Source organism: Oryctolagus cuniculus, chromosome 2 (assembly GCF_964237555.1).
Source record: "Oryctolagus cuniculus chromosome 2, mOryCun1.1, whole genome shotgun sequence".
NCBI lineage: Eukaryota > Metazoa > Chordata > Mammalia > Lagomorpha > Leporidae > Oryctolagus > Oryctolagus cuniculus.
The window spans coordinates 131,478,285-131,496,071 of record NC_091433.1 but is presented as its reverse complement, the minus strand read 5'-3'; the positions used below and the strand labels follow the sequence as shown (position 1 = coordinate 131,496,071).

At 42.9% G+C, this 17,787-nt stretch overlaps 1 protein-coding gene across 23 annotated transcripts in view; it reads left to right on the top strand.

Annotated features, from left to right (window-relative positions):
* The window catches only part of ZNF638 (zinc finger protein 638), a 167,350-nt gene that overhangs the window by 50,530 nt on the left and 99,033 nt on the right, over positions 1 to 17,787 (top strand). For 4 of the 23 annotated variants that reach the window (XM_070068952.1, XM_070068950.1, XM_070068954.1 and 1 more), the window contains exon 1: positions 1,245 to 1,377. The exons of 7 other annotated variants lie outside the window; for them this stretch is intronic. The gene's annotated coding sequence lies outside the window, so the exon portion shown is untranslated. Of the gene's footprint in view, positions 1 to 1,233; positions 1,388 to 17,787 lie in introns of those variants that run through there. 12 more of the 23 variants (XM_070068951.1, XM_070068949.1, XM_051842787.2 and 9 more) reach the window with 7 other exon arrangements.

Below are 17,787 nucleotides of genomic sequence, written 5' to 3'. Positions count from 1 at the left end.
TGGAGAAGACGCTGACAGCTCCACACAGGAGATGGGAGAGATTCTTTCACTGCCTTTCAAATAGATAAAAATAAATGAACATTAAAAAATATGATATATATGATTTACTGGAAGGATTGTTGGGAAGTAAAGAAATGGCAGGTTAACATGTATATTTTTTGGGAAAAAACTTTTCCTGTTATGTGCAGATTACATTTTTGTGCATGTTTAAGTAAATATAAAGAAATGTGTGGAGGAGCTTGTTGGCTTTTTCTGTTATTTTTGGCTTGTTGCCTCTAACAGGATTTTTAGTTTGAAATGAAAATCAGTAGGTATCTTTAAAAAAAGACTTTTCTTAGGTGGTCCTGTGCTTATTTTAAGGAAACTTGGGTGCTAGGTAGAACTGTGGGAGGCTCAAGGTGGGTGGTGTGATTAGTGTACTATCCAAAAGGCAGAGCTTGCTGAGTTTTTCTTTCCGGATTTTGTCTGATGAGTTTTTTTTTTTTTTAAGATTTATTTATTTATTTGAAAGGCAGAGTTACAGGGAGAGATGAGAGAGAGAGAGAGAGGTCTTCCATCCACTGGTTCACTCCCCAAATGGCCCACGTGGCTGGAGCTGCGCCTATCCAAAGCCAGGAGCCAGGAGCTTCTTCCCGGTCTCTCACACGGGTGCAGCGCCCAGCACCTGGGCCATCCTCCGCTGCTTTCGCAGGCCACAGAAGGGAGCTGGAACCGGCGCCCATATGATTGAGTTTTCGTTAGTGTAGTAGGACTCTGTTCAGCAGATTAAAGCATTGGGGAAAACAATCTAACTTCTCTCAACCCAGTATTTTTCACGGGTAAAATGAGTATTAAAAGTGTCTATCACACAGGTCTTTTTATTTTGAAATGACCTATAAAAGGATTTTCAGAGGCTTAAACTTTTAGCTCAATAAGCCTTAGTTGAATTCTAATTTCCTGACATTTTGAGTGGCTACGGTATACAGCATGTCATTCCTACAGGGCCGACAAAAGGGTACAAGGTGCGAGGGGACAGGCACGCAGAATCTTCAAACCATACAAAGCATGAGGATATTAAGTGCCAGGTGAAGGTTATCGGGTTTAGTGCTGTCATCGAAGGCAGAAGTGATCAGGGGAGACTTCACGGAGGCGGCGAGGCAGTGCAGGTGTTAAGGGTAAGTGCGGAGGCAGGTCGAGAGGGCTCTTGGGTTCGCGGGAGCGCCCCCTTGCGGGAGCCGGCCGCGTTCCCACCCTCGGTACGCAGGCGCCGGCGCCCTGGGGCTCGCAGAGGCTGGAGGGGCGCATGCGTGTAGCTCTGTGGAGGCGGTAGCTTGTTCGGCGTCGGGACTGGAGGCTGAGGGCTAAACTGAGGCGCGAATGGGATCCGGCTGTTAGTCGGTAGGCATAGGTAGGACCGCTGCTTTGAGGGGAGCAGGGGGCTGGCACACGCGGGCCGTGGCGCGGGGGTCCGGAGCCGCTCCGGGAGCTCCGGGCCGACTATTGTATCTGTGTCGCAGCGACTGCGCACAAAATGGCGGCGGGCAAGCGGCGGGGGCGGGAGGAGGCCGGGGGACCCCCGGGATGGGGAGGGGAGCTGGGCGGCCCCGCGCCCGAGGTGCTGCGCTCACCGCCCGGGCGGGCCGGGCCGGGCCCTCGCGCGGGCCCCTGCCCTGGGAAGAGCCGCCCGGCGCCGGTGCGCCGAGGAGCGAGAAGAGACCTCTGGCGAGGCCGGGCGGCCCCCTCCCCAGCGGCGCGAGGCCTGCGGCGGCCGCGCGTAGCCTGACAGCCGCGGGAGCCCCGAGGAGGGAGGAGCCGTGGCTGTCGGGCACGAAGAGCGGTGGAGTTTGAGCCGAGCCCTTTGGCCCGCGACGTGGTGCAAGAAGCGATCGGAGAAGAGCGTGTTTCGGGGCTGGCCTTGAAAGGGGGAGGTTTCGAGCGAGCGGCTTCTGCGGGCCGGGGTGGCCTGAGCCTGCCCGGCGTGGGAGTGGGAGCAGCACAGGTGTCACCCGTGTGCGCGGCGCGGCTGCGGGCCCGGAGTCGTGGACGCGGGGCGTGAGCGATGGGTTTTTGTGGCATTGCGAGTTCGCGCCCGGTTCTTTTCCCGTGGGGAAAGTGTGTCCCACGTCCTGGAGAACTCGACGACGTCTGTGACAGATCTTTTGTTGTTGGAGGTAATTGCAAAAGAGGGAACCCACAGTGTTAACAGCATCTTGAATTGGGCTGGACTGGGGAGGCTGCTTCAATCTGGTTTTTCTTAAAAATCTTGAAATTCGTTCTCAGGCGGCGTTTCTAGATAGGGGACGGGAAAGGAGTTCTGAAGTCAAACTTGTCACCAGCTGCTTGTGTTGATGTAATTCATTCTCTAACCAGCTTTGGAGTTGTGTACAAAAAAAAAACAAAAACAAAAACAAAAAAAACCTTTTCCCCTAATTTGTTGCAAAGGGTTAACTCAGTTTTCAAGATTGTTTTGTTTGCGGATGCAGATTTGGAATCAAAAATGGCACCCTGGAAAAATAAATTTGCCAGAAAAGATGTATTTAAGGAAATTTACGCAGAAAAATAAATGCATAAATAACATCACTTCAGAATTGCTTTCAATTTTGTTACTGATTTAGTAGTTTGAGACTCGCTGGGCTCGTGTGGCGTTTTTAAAAATTTTTTGACAGCATTTCGTATACATTTTATTTTATATTCTCATATTCTGTAATGGGTACTTCCAGGTAATTTTGTGGTATACAACGTGTACATACATCAAAATTTGCCAGGCCATTCCCTCCTTGGTCATTTGTGTTAGAACCAAGCTAAGGGTAGATATAAAACCGTTGGAAGAAATCAGAAAATTGCATTCGTTTTTCTAACTAGGTTTTAGAATGCATTTGTTCATGCTGTACATACCTATTGCCTTATGTATTGGTTATATTTGTAAATTTTTTGCATTTTATTACAGAGGGTTTGTACAGCGGAAACTGTAGTTTTGAAAAGACTCATAATCGTCTCTCTATACTTCATGGCTGCCTTAAAATTTTTCTCTTGGGTGCTTTTAAGAAGGTGATTTCTGTAAATTTTGTTTTTATGTAATGGAAGAAAATTAGAGACAAATGGTTTAGTGGAAAGCCAGTACGCTTTGGGAATCAGAGTATCTGGATTCAAATCCCTGTTTTAGTGTGCTTATGAGACTTAATTTTATTTCAGTCTTTTGAACTTTTGTTTCTTTATCTGTGAAATGGTGATGATAATACTTCCTGTTTGGGACTTTTTGCACTGTTAAGTGAGACAACCCACGGAAAAACTCCCATTCCATGGTGTACACTGGGTTCTTAATATATATTAGCCATTTTCTCTTAAAGTGTCGAGGTAGTATATTTTGGTAGAAAATTGCAACCTGTGGATACACTTAATACGAAAGATCATCTAATTTAACTTTCATTAAAATATTCTGTGCTTCTATAGATGTGAAACATTTCCCTCTTGCAGTCCTTATCAAAATATTTTGTATCCATTTACTTACACAATTTTTAAAAATTGTTGTATCAGCCTCTGTGTCTGGTGTATTAGATGCTCAGATGTTAAGTAAGTGAACTTAGCTGGTAGTTTGCCATTGCCTGGACTTTTTCTACCATTACTTAATGTGTACCCATCAAAGATTGAATAAACTTGTCCAACTTAATAATGAAATGCTTTATATACTAGGAAACAGTGCTTTGAGTACCCTATACAGGAGCCAATGGATGGGGAAATGTGGTTTAGAGAGCCTCCAAATTGAAAACAACTGTTTAGCTAACACCAGTAAGCCCACATCTATATCTAACTTTTTTTTTTTTTTAAGATTTATTTACTTATTTGAAAGAGTTAGAGAGAGAGAGAGAGAGAGAGATGGCTGCAATGGCCAGGGTTGGGCCAGGCCGAAACCATTTGGGTCTCCTTTATGGGTGACAGGGGCCCACGTATTTGGGCCATCTTTTGCTGCTTTCCCAGTCTGTTAGCAGGGAGCTGGATTGGAAGTGGAGCAGCTGGGACAAGAACTGGCAACCGCATGAGATGCCAGTGCACAGCTTTACCTGCTGTGCCATAATGCCTGCCCTAATATTTCTAACTTTTTTACTCTTTCAGCGTTGTTTTGTACTGAAATTTTTGGATAAAAATGAAAGAAAAATAAGTAAATGATGGATGAGAACAATGGGAAGAAACAATGGTGAGGAAAAGGCAGGGTATAGAAATAAAACACAGCTGTAACAATGAAAGTCAAGCATAACAAGGGTTTTGAATTGAAAATAAAGAGCCAGAAGCATAGGAGAAATAGCTTTAAGATACAAATATTTTCATAGTGGTTACCTTGGGATCCATCGATTTTAGATTATTTTTCAGTTCTTTTTGAACTTTCTGATATTTAATCCAAAATATATTGATTATCCCAGTTTTTATTAAGTGTTTATACTTTTAACTGTCTTGTTTCCATAAGTCTTCTTATTGAACTTTCAAATAAATTTTCTAGTGTTTTTCTGGGTGTAACTTGCTGACTTTCTTTTCTATTGAACTTTTTACAAAAAATTTTGTTACAGAAAATTTTAAACATGCACAAAAGTAGAATTATGTAGTGGTTCACTCATGCTACCTATCAACTTCAGTAATTAAAAGCTAATAGTTAATATCTGTCTCTGCCTCTCACCTTATTTTTAAGCAAATTGTATACATTTCATCAATGTAGTGTAAAATTTTTTCTAAAATACTTAGGAGAAACATGTTAGTCAGATCTAAAATAACTAATTGCTAACAATAACTCAATAATTGCATGGATTTTTTTTTGTTGTTGTTGTTACTTATTTGGGAGTCAGAAGTATAAGTCCCATCTCTAGTTCACATCCCAAATTCCCTCTGTGGACCCTGGCTGGGGCTAGGGCCAGGGCTAAGATTTAGGGTGGAGCTGGGGAGTTGGAATCTCAGTCTAGGTCTCCTAATTGAGAGTCAGAGACCCAGGTACCTGAACCATCACTGCTTTGTATATCAGACAAAGTCTATATTAGCAGAAAGCCGGAGTCAGGAACTAGAGGCAGGTATTAACCCAAACACTCCAGTGTGGGATGTGACCATCTTAACTGCTAGACCAAATGCATGCATCTTAATAATAAATCTTTTTAAAAATTTTTGTATTTACTTTTATTTATTTGACAGGTAGAGTTACAGACAGTGAGAGAGAGAGAGAGAGACAGAGACAGAGAGAGGCAGGCAGAGAGAAAGGTCTTTTCTCCATTGGTTCACTCCCCAAACGGCCACAATGGCCGGAGCTATGCCGATCTGAAGCCAAGAGCTAGGTGTTTCTTCCTGGTCTCCCATGTGGGTGCAGGGGCCCAAGCACTTGGGCCATCCTCCACTGCCTTCCCAGGCCACAGGAGAGAGATGGACTGAAAGAGGAGGAACCAGGACTAGAACCCGGTGCCCATATGGGATGTTGGCGCCGCAGGCGGAGGATTAATCAAGTGAGCCACAGCGCCGGGCCCTAATAATAAATCTTTAATATCATATATTCAGATAGTATTCAGATTTCCCCAGCTGTATCTCATCCACCATGTAGAAACACAAAATTTCCATAAAATTTGTTGAGGTCAGGCTCTGTGTAAGGTGTACAATGAAAGCAACTTGTTGATAATTGGTAAATATAGCTCCTAAGACTATTTATAAGCTCCCCACCTTGTGTGTGTTGAAGAAAACTTTGCTTTTTATATATTGATTTATAAATAATATTTTGTTTCATCAGCATCTGAATCCATCAGTTTCAATAGGACTTTAAAAAATGTATTCAGTAGTTAGAATTTTTTAATTAACAAGTGTGTTCTGCTAGACCTCAATTTAGGATACACTGAAGACAAGTGAAAGTGAGCAGTTAATTTCCTTATCTAGTATATTGTGATTTTCAGATTTGCCCACGTCTTAAAGGAACAAACACCCACCTCGTTAAGTAAAGCATTTTGTTTTATGTTTTTTGAGTACCTATTGTCTGTCAGGAGATATAATTTCAAGTAATCCTCACAACATTTAAAAAAATTAATTTGTTATTTATTTGAAAGGTAGAGACAGAGATCATCCATTCATCAGTTTACTTCCCCAAGTGGCTGGAGCTGAGCCAGGCTGAAGCTGGGTTTTCATTGGAGTGACAGGGATCCAACTACTTCAGTCATCACCTGCTGACTCCCAGGGTGTGCATTAGCAGAAGCTGGAATTGGAAGCAAATTCGGGACTGGAACCCAAGCACCCTTTCGTTTTATTTTTCTTTCAAGATTTATTTATTTGAAAGGCAGAGAGTTAAGAGGGAGAGAGAGAGAGAGAATCTTCTATCTCCTCAGATGGCTGCAGCGGCTGTCCAAGGCTGGGCTAGGCTGAAGCCAGGAACCAGGAGCTAGGAGCTTCTTCAGGTCCTCCACATTGGTACAAGGACTCAAGCACTTGGACCATCTTCTGTTGCTTTCCTAGGCTCATTAGCAAGGAGCTGAATCAGAAGTGGAGCAGCTGGGACTCGAACTGGTACCCATATGGGATGCCAGCATTGCAGGCGGTAGCCTAACCTGCTATGCCACAGCATGGCCCCGATATTCAGATATTTTTGAATGCTCTTTTGTTGAAACTATTAAGATAGTTCTTTGAACTATTCAGTTACTGGCCCTGAACCCAGGTACTCTAATAGGGTGTATGGGCATCCCAAGCTGTATCTCCAAATTCTTGGCTTACTTCACAACATTCTAAATGAGTACTGTTTATATTTCCATGTTCACTTGTTGGATTGAAGTTTGGGTTAATCAGTTGGCTCATGGTCACACTGTTAGCAAACAGGAAGACCAGAATTAAAATGCAGATGAAGGACCTGCATTTCAAAAATCACTATACCGTACTGTTTCTCTAAAGCCGAATTAATAGTGATAAATTTTACTTACGGGAGTAAACCAATTTTGCATGAAGTCATTTGCTGGCACCCCTCCTAGCAGGGTGGGTATCTTCAGATTAGTGGAAATTTCCCCAAAGATCAAATTATTAGGAATTGCATAATGGACTGAATAATAGTCAATAGGGAGGCCAGCGCCGCGGCTCACTTGGCTAATCCTCCGCCTGCGGCGCCTGCACCCGGGCTCTAGTCCTGGTCGGGGCGCCGGATTCTGTCCCGGTTGCCCCTCTTCCAGGCCAGCTCTCTACTGTGGCCCGGGAAGGCAGTGGAGGATGGCTCAAGTGCTTGGGCCCTGCACCTGCATGGGAGACCAGGAGGAAGCACTTGGCTCCTGGCTTCGGATCAGCACAGTGTGCCGGTCGTGTCGGCCATTTTGGGGGGTGAACCAACGGAAAAGAAAGACCTTTCTCTTTCTCTCTCTCTCTCTCACTAACTCTGCCTGTCCAAAAAAAAAAAAAAAAGTAGTCAATAGGGAGGCAACATAAGAAGGACCAAATCCAAAAGTGTGTTTGGAGCTGATGTTCTTTGTTATGTTGCAGATTGTCTGCCTCTTGCCATGCTTGTGTGTATTCTTTTTTTTTTTTTTAAGATTTATTTATTTGAAAGGCAGTTAAAGGGAGAGACAGAGACACAGACACAGACAGAGAGCGAGCGAGAGAGAGAGAGAGCGCGCTTCCTTCTGCTGGTTCATTCCCCAAATAGCTGAAGTGGCCAGGGCTGGGCCAGGCTGGAGGCAGGAGCCGGGAGCTTCATTCAGGTCTCCCACATGAATAGCAGAGGCCCAAGCAGTTGGGTCATCTGCTGTTTTCCCCTGGGCACATTAGCAGGGAGCTGGATCAGAAGTGGAACAGCCGGGAATTGAACCCATGTCTATCTGTGATACCTGCATTGCAGGCAGCACCTTTACCTGCTATGCCACAATGCCAGCTCCATTTATAGTATTTTTGACTTTGTGTACAGTTAAGAAGTTACATGGTCATAAAATGTTTGTTCACTGGGCCGGCACTGTGGCGCAGTGGGTTAAAGCCCTAGCCTGCAGCGCCAGCATCCCATATGGGCACTGATTCAAGTCCCAGCTGATCCACTTTCCAATCCAGCTCTCTGCTATGGCCTGAGAAAGCAGTGAAGATGGCCCAAGTCCTTGGCCCCTGCACCTGCGTGGGAGACCTGGAAGAGGCTCCTGGCTCCTGGCTTCACATCAGCTTAGCTTTGGCCGTTGCAGTCATTTGGGGAGTGAACCAGTGGAATGGAAGACCTCTCTTTCTCTGGCTCTACCTCTCTCTGTAACTCTGTCTTTCATAGAAATAAAATAATTCTTTTAAAAAATAATATATTAACAAGGTTCAAAAGTCAGTATATCTAAAAAAATTCAGTCATTAACATATTTTTAATGAAAATTAGCTCCAGGTGATAGGGTAATTCCTTTTTGCACCCCCTTTCCTAAATTATTTTATAGTACTTGTAAGTTGCATATGTTGTGGTCCTTTATCCCTGAATAATGTGTCTGTGTCTGTCTGTCTTTTCTTTTCTTTCTTTTTTTTTTTTTTTGACATGCAGAGTGGACAGTGAGAGAGAGAGACAGAGAGAAAGGTCTTCCTTTGCCGTTGGTTCACCCTCCAAGTGATCAGCACCACGCTGATCCAATGTCAGGAGCCAGGTACTTCTCCTGGTCTCCCATGGGGTGCAGGGCCCAAGGACTTGGGCCATCCTCTCTGCACTCCCAGGCCACAGCAGAGAGCTGGCCTGGAAGAGGGGCAACCGGGACAGAATCCGGTGCCCCAACCGGGACTAGAACCCGGTGTGCCGGCGCCGCAAGGCGGAGGATTAGCCTAGTGAGCCGAGGCGCCGGCCCGAATAATGTGTATTTCTAAAAATGGGGTATTTGCATTCATAGTCATAGTACAAAGACCTGCTTCAGTAAATTTAACATAAAATTCTTCCATCTACTATTTTTATTTCAGTTTTGTCAGTTGACTGAGTGGTGTTCATTGTAGCATTCCCCCCACCCCACCCCAGCAGGATTATTCTAGGATCAAATACTGTATTTAATTGTTAGATTTCTTTAGTTTTCTTTATGCTGGAATTTTTAAAAAATATTTATTTATTTGAAAGTCAGAATTACACACAGAGAGGGGAGAGGCAGTGAGAGGTCTCCTATCCGATGGTTTACTCCCCAGTTGGCCGCAATGGCTGGACCTGCGCTGATCTGAAGCCAGGAGCCAGGAGCTTCCTCTGGGTCTCCCACGTGGGTGCAGGGGCCCAAGGACTTGGGCCATCTTCTGCTGCTATCCCAGGCCATAGCAGAGAGCTGGTGGGAGATGGAGCAGCCGGATCTCAAACCGGGGCCCATATGGGATGCTGGTGCTTCAGGCCAAGGCGTTAACCCACTGCACCACAGTGCTGGCCCCAGCTGGGATTTTTTTTTTAAAAAGATTGATTTATTTGTTTGAAAGGCAGAGTTACAGAGAGCAGAGGCAGAGAGAGGGAAGGAGGGAAGGGGGGAAGGGTCCTCTATCTGCTGGCCCACTCCCCAGAAGGCTGCAATAGCTGGAGCTGTGCCAGGAGCCTCCTCTGGGTCTCCCACATGGGTGTAGGGGGCCCAAGGACTTGGGCCATCCTTACTGCTTTCTCAGGCCATAGCAGAGAGCTGGATCAGAAGTAGAGCAGCCAGGACTTGAACCAGTGCCCACGTGGGATGCCAGCACCACCACAGCACTGACCCCTAGGCTGGAATGTTTTGATAGCTTGCTTCTTCTGTTTTGTGAGGTTGACTTCAATACATTTTGCTATTTTTAATATAACATTTCTCATTTGGGTTTGCTAATGTTTCTTCTTGAATACATTCAAATTATGCATTCCTGTTACATAAGTGATGATAGGTCCCCAGAGTATCACTCCTCCATGAATGATAATATTGTTTGGTCATGTGTTTAGTTAAAATGTGTGCTGTGGAGAGACATTTTAAGATTTCCCTCTGGATATAACATCTATTCATAATCCTTACTTGAAACATTTTTTATTGGATGGTTCCAAAATGATAATTTTCCAACTCCATCTTTTCCTCTACATTTACAGACAGGAACTGAGAATTCAGTAAGAACCTTTCTCTTTTCTACTGATTGATTCTTCGGTATGGACTTAGGGACTCCTGGATTTATGAGTCTTTATTACTGTTACGTTCTTGCTTTTTCCCCACTTCATATCTGTGTTGTCTTCCACGGTGAGGGCCTTAGTTCCTAAAGCATTTACTTACTTGCTGAGTCTTACCATAATACATTAAAGTAGTTTCACTATTTCTTCATCCATCTCACTACCCAAAACAATAGCTAAGAATGGAAATTTGTTGTTTATCCTTTCCTCCTGCTTCACTAAAAATGAAGGTGTATAGATTGAATAGTGGTTTCATAAATCACTTGGATTAGTTTCCTTTTTTTTTTTTAAAGATTTATTTTATTTGAAAGAGTTATACAGAGAAGCAGAGAGAGAGAGAGTCTTCCATCTGATGGTTCACTCCCCAATTGGCCGCAGTGGCTGGAGCTGCGCCAATCCGGAGCTAGGAGCTTCTTCTGGGTTTCCCATGTGGGTGCAGGGGCCCAAAGACTTGAGCCATCTTACACTGCTTTTTTTAGGCCATTAGCAGAGAGCTGGATGGGAAGTGGAGCAGCCGGGTCTCAAACCGGCACCCATATGGGATGCTGGCACTTCAGACCAGGGTGTTAACCTGCTGAGCCACAGCACGGCCCCTGGATTAGTTTTCTTTTCCCCATCAGTGGGTTGTGGTATTTAGTGGAAATATGATTGAATTAATTTGCTTTCAGTTTTGGGTGTTTCTTTATCCTTACTGATTTAATTTTTTAAGCATTTCTATTTGTTCTCTTAAAAACAGACACACATCTCCCATACACTGATTCACTTTCAAATGATTAAAGCTGGGAACTCAGTTCAGGTCTTCCACATGGGTGGTGGGAACTCAAATATTTGAGTCATCACCTGCTGCCTCCCAGGGTATCCATGAGCAGGAAGCTTGAATCAGTGGTGGGGGGGCTTGAATCCAGGTACTCTGATATGGACTATGGGTATCCCAAGTGGTATCTTAACTACTAGACCAAGAATCTGCCACTATAATTATGTCCTGTGTTGGGCATTCTGCTGCACAACAGTAGAACAGATGGGGTGTGTGTGTGTGTGAAGGGGGAGGATTGTAGATTGTTAACACAGTTCCAAAGGTTAAAACAGTAAGGGGCACCACAGATTAAGCCACTGTTTGCAACATCAACATCCCGTATCGGAATGCTTGTTTGAGTCTCCCGTTTGGTTTCCTGATGTGCCTGGGAAGGCAGCAGAAGATAAACTAACTGCCTGGACCCCTGCTAGCCATGTGGGCAGTGGGGGAGGTCTAACTTCATCATTTTTATTATTCTTCCTGTGTTTCTTATAATCATGAGCATATACTTGTGTATGTGTGTTTTAATATTTCCTTTTTACACAAAATATAGTTTACCATGTATGTTCTTTTCTATTTTGTAAAGATTGCTTTTGGGCATTTTTAAAGTAAAATTTATTTATTTATTTGGAAGGCAGAATTACATAGAGAAAGGGAGAGACAGGGAGATCTTCCATATGCTGGTACACTCCCCAGATGTCTGCCATGGCTAGGGCTGAGCCGAGTAAAAGCCAGGAGCTTCTTCCTGGTCTTCTACATGGATACAGGGGCCTGAGTGCAGGCAGTAGCATTACCTACTATGTCACAATGTGGGTCCCCATTTTTGGAGTTTTTAAAAGCATTTAGTTGGGTAGTTTAAATATGCTTACTTGAAGATTCTGGAGTCCACTTTAGGCAGATGGGACTTTTTTTTGGCTCATGCCTCCATGAATGAAACTAAAAATGACAAAGAAGGCAAAGATGCAGTTAGGCCTCAAAAACAGTTGGAACTGGGTATTGAATGCCTTCAATATTGTGTTTACCTCTTGGACCTACTTAACTTTCATATAATGGTTTATTTTGTTTCAGTGCTGTGCTTTCTCAGTAAGGCAGTAAATCTGGCTGTGAACACTACTTGAGTTTTATAAATTTCCACATATCTTCTAATTTATAGTTTAAAAAGATACCGGAGAGCACTTCTTTATTTCAACTTGGCTCTTGAACTAATCTATTATATTTATTAGGGGTGGTAATGTAGGCAGAATCACCAGTGCATATCTTTAGGGGAGCATCATTTACAATGAATACAATACTGTACTTCAGAAATTCTTAAAAGGACTGGTGCTGTGGCTTAGTAGGTTAGGCCTCCCCCTGTGGCTCTGGTGTCCCATATGTGCACCAGTTAGTGTCCCAGCTGTTCCTGTTCCGATCCAGCTCTCTGTGTATGGCCTGGGAAAGCAGAGGAAGATGGCCCAGGTGCTTGGGCGCCTGCACCTTTGTGGGAGGCATGGAAGAAGCTCCTGGTTCCTGGTTTCAGATCAGCTCAGCTCCGGCCATTGTGGCTTTTGGGGAGTGAACCAGCAGGTGGAAGACCTTTCTCTCTGTCTCTCCGTCTGTCTGTAACTCTACCTCTAGAATAAATAAAGTCTGTAAATAAATAAAACCCACCCTATTTAAAAAAAAAAAAAGAAATCCATTTTATATTTGAAGTGATATGCTCCTAAAAATAAAAAGGTGTATCTGATTATACTCAACCCATTTATTGTTTTCCTGGAAATTCATTGCCTTATGGAGTTGTTACTATCTGGTTCTTAAAGTGATTTGTTCCAGCATTGTACATTAATAGAAGTTACTTTTTTTTCAGAAAGAAGTTCATGGTGTTTGTCCATCCTTTGAGGTAGCAGTAAAGTTTGTGATGCCCTTCAAGATGCTAAATAAACGTTGTAATTGTCTGCCTGTTAGCTTTCTGTTTCTTTGGCCATTTTATTTGCCAAATATTTGAGTCATCACCTGTGCATATGGGATGCCGGCACTGCAGGGGCGGCTTTTACCCGATATACCACAGCTCTGGTCCCTGGCCATTTTCTTGAGGCACCACATTTTGGCATTTTAATTTCTAAGAGGGTACTCTACCCACAGTTGTAGCACTTCTGGAATTATGAGTTGTGTGAAACTCGAGGTAGAAAAGAGTTGGCAGAGTGGATATGTGGTCTGTTTCCATAGTGGGAGAGATTAACAGATGGATGGACAGTTAAACTGAAGAAAAACACAGAATGACATGTTAGGTTCTTGATTGATGAACAATTGGATTCCTGTGTTAACTGGCCATTGTAATAATAGCATTCTTAAGTGCCAAAGTGGATTTATGTACTATACGACAAGCAGTGCTCTAACAAAGTAGCACCAAATGAGGTATATGAATGTAATACCTAGAAAAATGTTAATGGTAGTTTTCCCTTTGTAGTAAGATTATGTAAAACTTTTTATTCTTTTCCACATGTCATAAGGGCCATTTTTTCTTTTGGGGGTTGTGAGTAATGGATGCATTATTATTATTTTTTTTTTTAGAGAAAAGCTGTAAAACTTACATTCTGTGTAGCTGGAATACAGCATGGAAGGAATATTGAGGGAAGATTGATTGTTTTTAGATTTTATTTATTTATTTGAAAGAGTTACACAGAGAGAGGAGAGGCAGAGAGAGAGAGAAAGGTCTTCCATCTGCTGGTTCACTCCCCAATCGGCTGCAACGGCCAGAGCTGTGCCAAGAGCCAGGAGCTTCTTCTGGGTCTCCCACATGGGTGCAGAGGCCCAAGGACTTGGCCATCTTCCATTGCTTTCCCAGGCCATAGCAGAGAGCTAGATCAGAAGTGTAGCAGCTAGGACTTGAACTGGCGTCCATATGGGATGCCGGCACTGCAGGCCGTGGCTTTCCCCACTACGCCACAGCACCAGCCCCGGAAGATGTATGTACTTTTGTGATCTTGCTTGCTAACTGCTTTCCGGGGTTTTACTTAATCTGTAAACTGGGATTCTTTTGCTCTCCGGGTTTTTGTAAAGCTCAAGTGAGATAATGTTAAAATGCTTTGTAAACCATGAAGTACAATAAAGTCCAAGTGATACAAATCTCTTTATTATGAGTCTAGTGGAGCCATTATGATCTGGCTGACTAATTTATTGATGGTGTTTCTAGATTCTGAAATCTTAGGTCTGTCAACATCTAAAGAACTAAAGACTCCCTTCCAGAAGACTGCATCAAAATAATAGGCAGTTCTTGATTTTCTTTGATAGTGGACATCTCAAATACTTCATGGGATCTAGTAGTGATAGCTTTTTAATCTTTTAAGCCATTTCTTCATGCCTGCCTATTTCTGTTGTGTGCTTATAAAATTTTTATGATTGTCATTGAATATTTCTTGTAGAGTGACAATTTTTGGTTCTTAAAAGGACACAGAAGAGAATTCTTTTGGGACTTTAAATATTTGAAAAATAGGGGGAGAGACAAAAACAGATCTTCCATCTGTTGGTTCACTTCCCAAATGCTTACCATCATTGGGGCTGGACCTGGTCAAAGCTGGGACCTGAGTCTCCCAGATGGGTGGCAGGGACCTAATTACTTGAGCTCTTATTTATTGCCTCTCAGGATTACATTAGTAGGAAGCTGGAATTGGGAGTGAATTTGGGACATGAATCTAAGCACTGCAATATGGGATGTGGGCATCCCCAGAGGTGTCTTTTTGTTGTTTAAGATTGATTTATGTTCATTCATTTTCAAGGCAGAGAGAGATGCAAGTGTTCAAGTGGCAGCTTAACCATCTGAGCTACTACATATGCACCATCCCCGCCCTGGGGTGGGGGAATTTAAACTGTTAATTGTCAAAATAGTTCATAGGTGCAAAATGTTTTATTTATTTATTTATTTATTTTTGACAGGCAGAGTGGACAGTGAGAGAGAGACAGAGAGAAAGGTCTTCCTTTTTTTTTTTTTTTTTGGTTGCAAAATAATTTACTAAAGGCACTTTTGTTAAACATCAAACTGATAATTTGTTACTGATAAGGTATGTCATCGTAAACATAACAAAGTGATTTCAGGAGATACATGGCTAGTAGAAAAACAGTACAATTTTTTCATAAGCGACAGCGAGAAAGGTCTTCCTTTGCCGTTGGTTCACCCTCCAATGGCCGCCACTGCAGGCGTGCTGCGGCCGGTGCACCACACTGATCTGAACCAGGAGCCAGGTACTTCTCCTGGTCTCCCATGGGGTGCAGGGCCCAAGTACTTGGGCCATCCTCCACTGCACTCCCTGGCCACAGCAGAGAGCTGGCCTGGAAGAGGGGCAACCGGGATAGAATCTGGCGCCCCGACCGGGACTAGAAGCTGGTGTGCCGGCGCCGCAAGGCGGAGGATTAGCCTAGTGAGCCACGGCGCCGGCCACAAAATGTTTTGTGACGATTAAATAAATACCCTGTTTTTGAAAAATATTAAATACTCAAAAATGAAATGTCACTTGAAATAGCAGATAATATAGTTATGATTCTAACCAGTGTTTGATTTTGCCCCCCATCACACTTTCTTGCACAGGAATAGAAGAAACTGTTCCAGAACATGAGTTTGTGCTCAGTGATCGCTTTAAGTATTTTATTGGCTGTATGTTTTTTTTTTAAGTTTTATTATATTTATTTGAAAGGCAGCATTTAAGAGCGAGCTAAGTTCAATCTACTATTTGCTACTCAAATGACCACAAGAGCTGGGGCTGGGCCAGGCTTAAGCCAAGAGCTTGGAACTCCCTCAGAGTCTTCCACATGGGTGGCAGGGGACCAAGCACTTGGATCATCTTCTACAGCTTTTCCAGGCACATTTAACAGGGAGCTGGATCAGAAATGGAGAAGCTGGGACTCAAACCAGTGCCTATATGGGACACTAGTATCACAGGTGGCAGATTAACCCACTGTGCCCAATGCCAGTCCATTTTTATTGATTTCTGTAAGTATCTTATTTAATTAGGAATACGATTCTATTTTAAACCCTTTATTTAATTGCAGCTTTTTTCTAAAATTGAGGGTTAAAAACTAAGAGCTCAACTCAGGCTTTTCCAGGTTAGTTTAGTAATTCCCTGAGTTCACTGTCTATAAATTCCTCTGAATGAACAAAGCTGAATATGATCAGAACTCCTTGGTTAAATTAAAAGGGGTTTTATAATAACTGTCTTAACTTGTTTTGTTGTTTTCTAGGTGTTATGCCAAGTTCACCATTGTATTTTTGTTTATTATCTTTGGTCAGATTGTTTCAGGTTTTACCATAATGATTCTCTAAAGGCAAAAAATTTATTTTCTTCCTTTTTTACTTTCTTTGCTTTTAAAGATTTATTTATTTGAAAATCAGAGTTAAGGACAGGAGAGAGAGAGATTGATATCGGTATTGATATCGATCTTTGCGTTTGCTGATTCACTCCCCAGATGCCACTATAGCCAAACCAAAGCCAGGAGCTTCATCCAGGTTTCCCTTGTGTGTGGCAGTAGCCCAAGTACTTGGGTTATCTTTTGCTGCTCTCCCCAGGCCATTAAGAGGAAGCTGGATCAGAAATGGAACAGGGACTGGTACACATAGGGGATGCCAGCATCGTAGGTGGTGGCCTTACCTACTATGCCACAGTGCCAGCTCTGAGTTTATTTTCTTCAGTATGACATGACCCAATTCTTAATCAGAGGTTTCTTATTGAGAATCTTTTGCTTGTTTCTCTTCTTTTACTTTGTTCATTTCACACAAAAAATATTTTTCCATCGAAAGATAGAATGAAACAAAGATAGTGAAATATTGAACTACTTAATACTTGATAAAATGTCAGGTAGCAGAGAAAGGTATGAGAAATAATCAAAATTTGATTTTAGACTCAGATCTGAATTTACTGTGTACACATTGTTGTTAATCACACAAAATTAGCTGATTCTGGTTTTTGTTAGACCTTGGTGTGATATGTTAGGTTGAGAATCATAAAGTCATTTTCAATAGCCAATATTGATTGTTTTATACTGCCCCTCAGTTTTTGTTATCTGTTAAAACAGTCATGCCTAATATTTAACACTTAAAGTTTTTATTTAACACTGAAATTTTTCAAACACAGAAAAAAGCAAAGGAAGAGTAATCTTATGGACCCATCACTCAGCTTCCAGAACTCATTTATTTTTATTTTTTTTTATTTTTATTTTTATTTTTTGACAGGGAGAGTGGACAGTGAGAGAGAGAGACAGAGAGAAAGGTCTTCCTTTGCCGTTGGTTCACCCTCCAATGGCCGCCGTGGCCAGCGCACTGCGCTGATCCAATGTCAGGAGCCAGGTACTTCTCCTGGTCTCCCATGGGGTGCAGGGCCCAAGCACTTGGGCCATCCTCCACTGCACTCCCGGGCCACAGCAGAGAGCTGGCCTGGAAGAGGGGCAACCGGGACTAGAACCCGGTGTGCCGGCGCCACAAGGTGGAGGATTAGCCTGGTGAGCCGCGGTGCCAGCCCAGAACTCATTTTTATTAGTTCCTTATTAAACTTTTCTTATCCACCTCCAGATGCTCTATAGATTACAAAAAAGAAAATATCTAACACGCCTTATTCCACTTGTTAAGCATCTGAATCTGTAACATGACATGTTAATGCCAGTGGCTGTATCTAGATACGTGTAGATTAAAGCTCATAATAGCCAAGCAAAAGCTGTTAGTTGCAGAATGAATTGAGATGGATGCCAGGTTTAGTCATGAAAGCTTTTAAAAGGGTGGTGGTAAGGAGAAAAAGTACATATGAGAAGTATTGACAGCAATGCATAGAATTTTATAAATAGGTAAAAATGGAGAATAAAATTTTGCTGAACTTGGATAACTAAAAGGAACTGGTGTAGAGACAGAGAAGAGGAGGATTGAGAAATGATTGTTTTTGGAGACAGTTTAAAAGCTGACAAAAGCAGTAGTAGATGG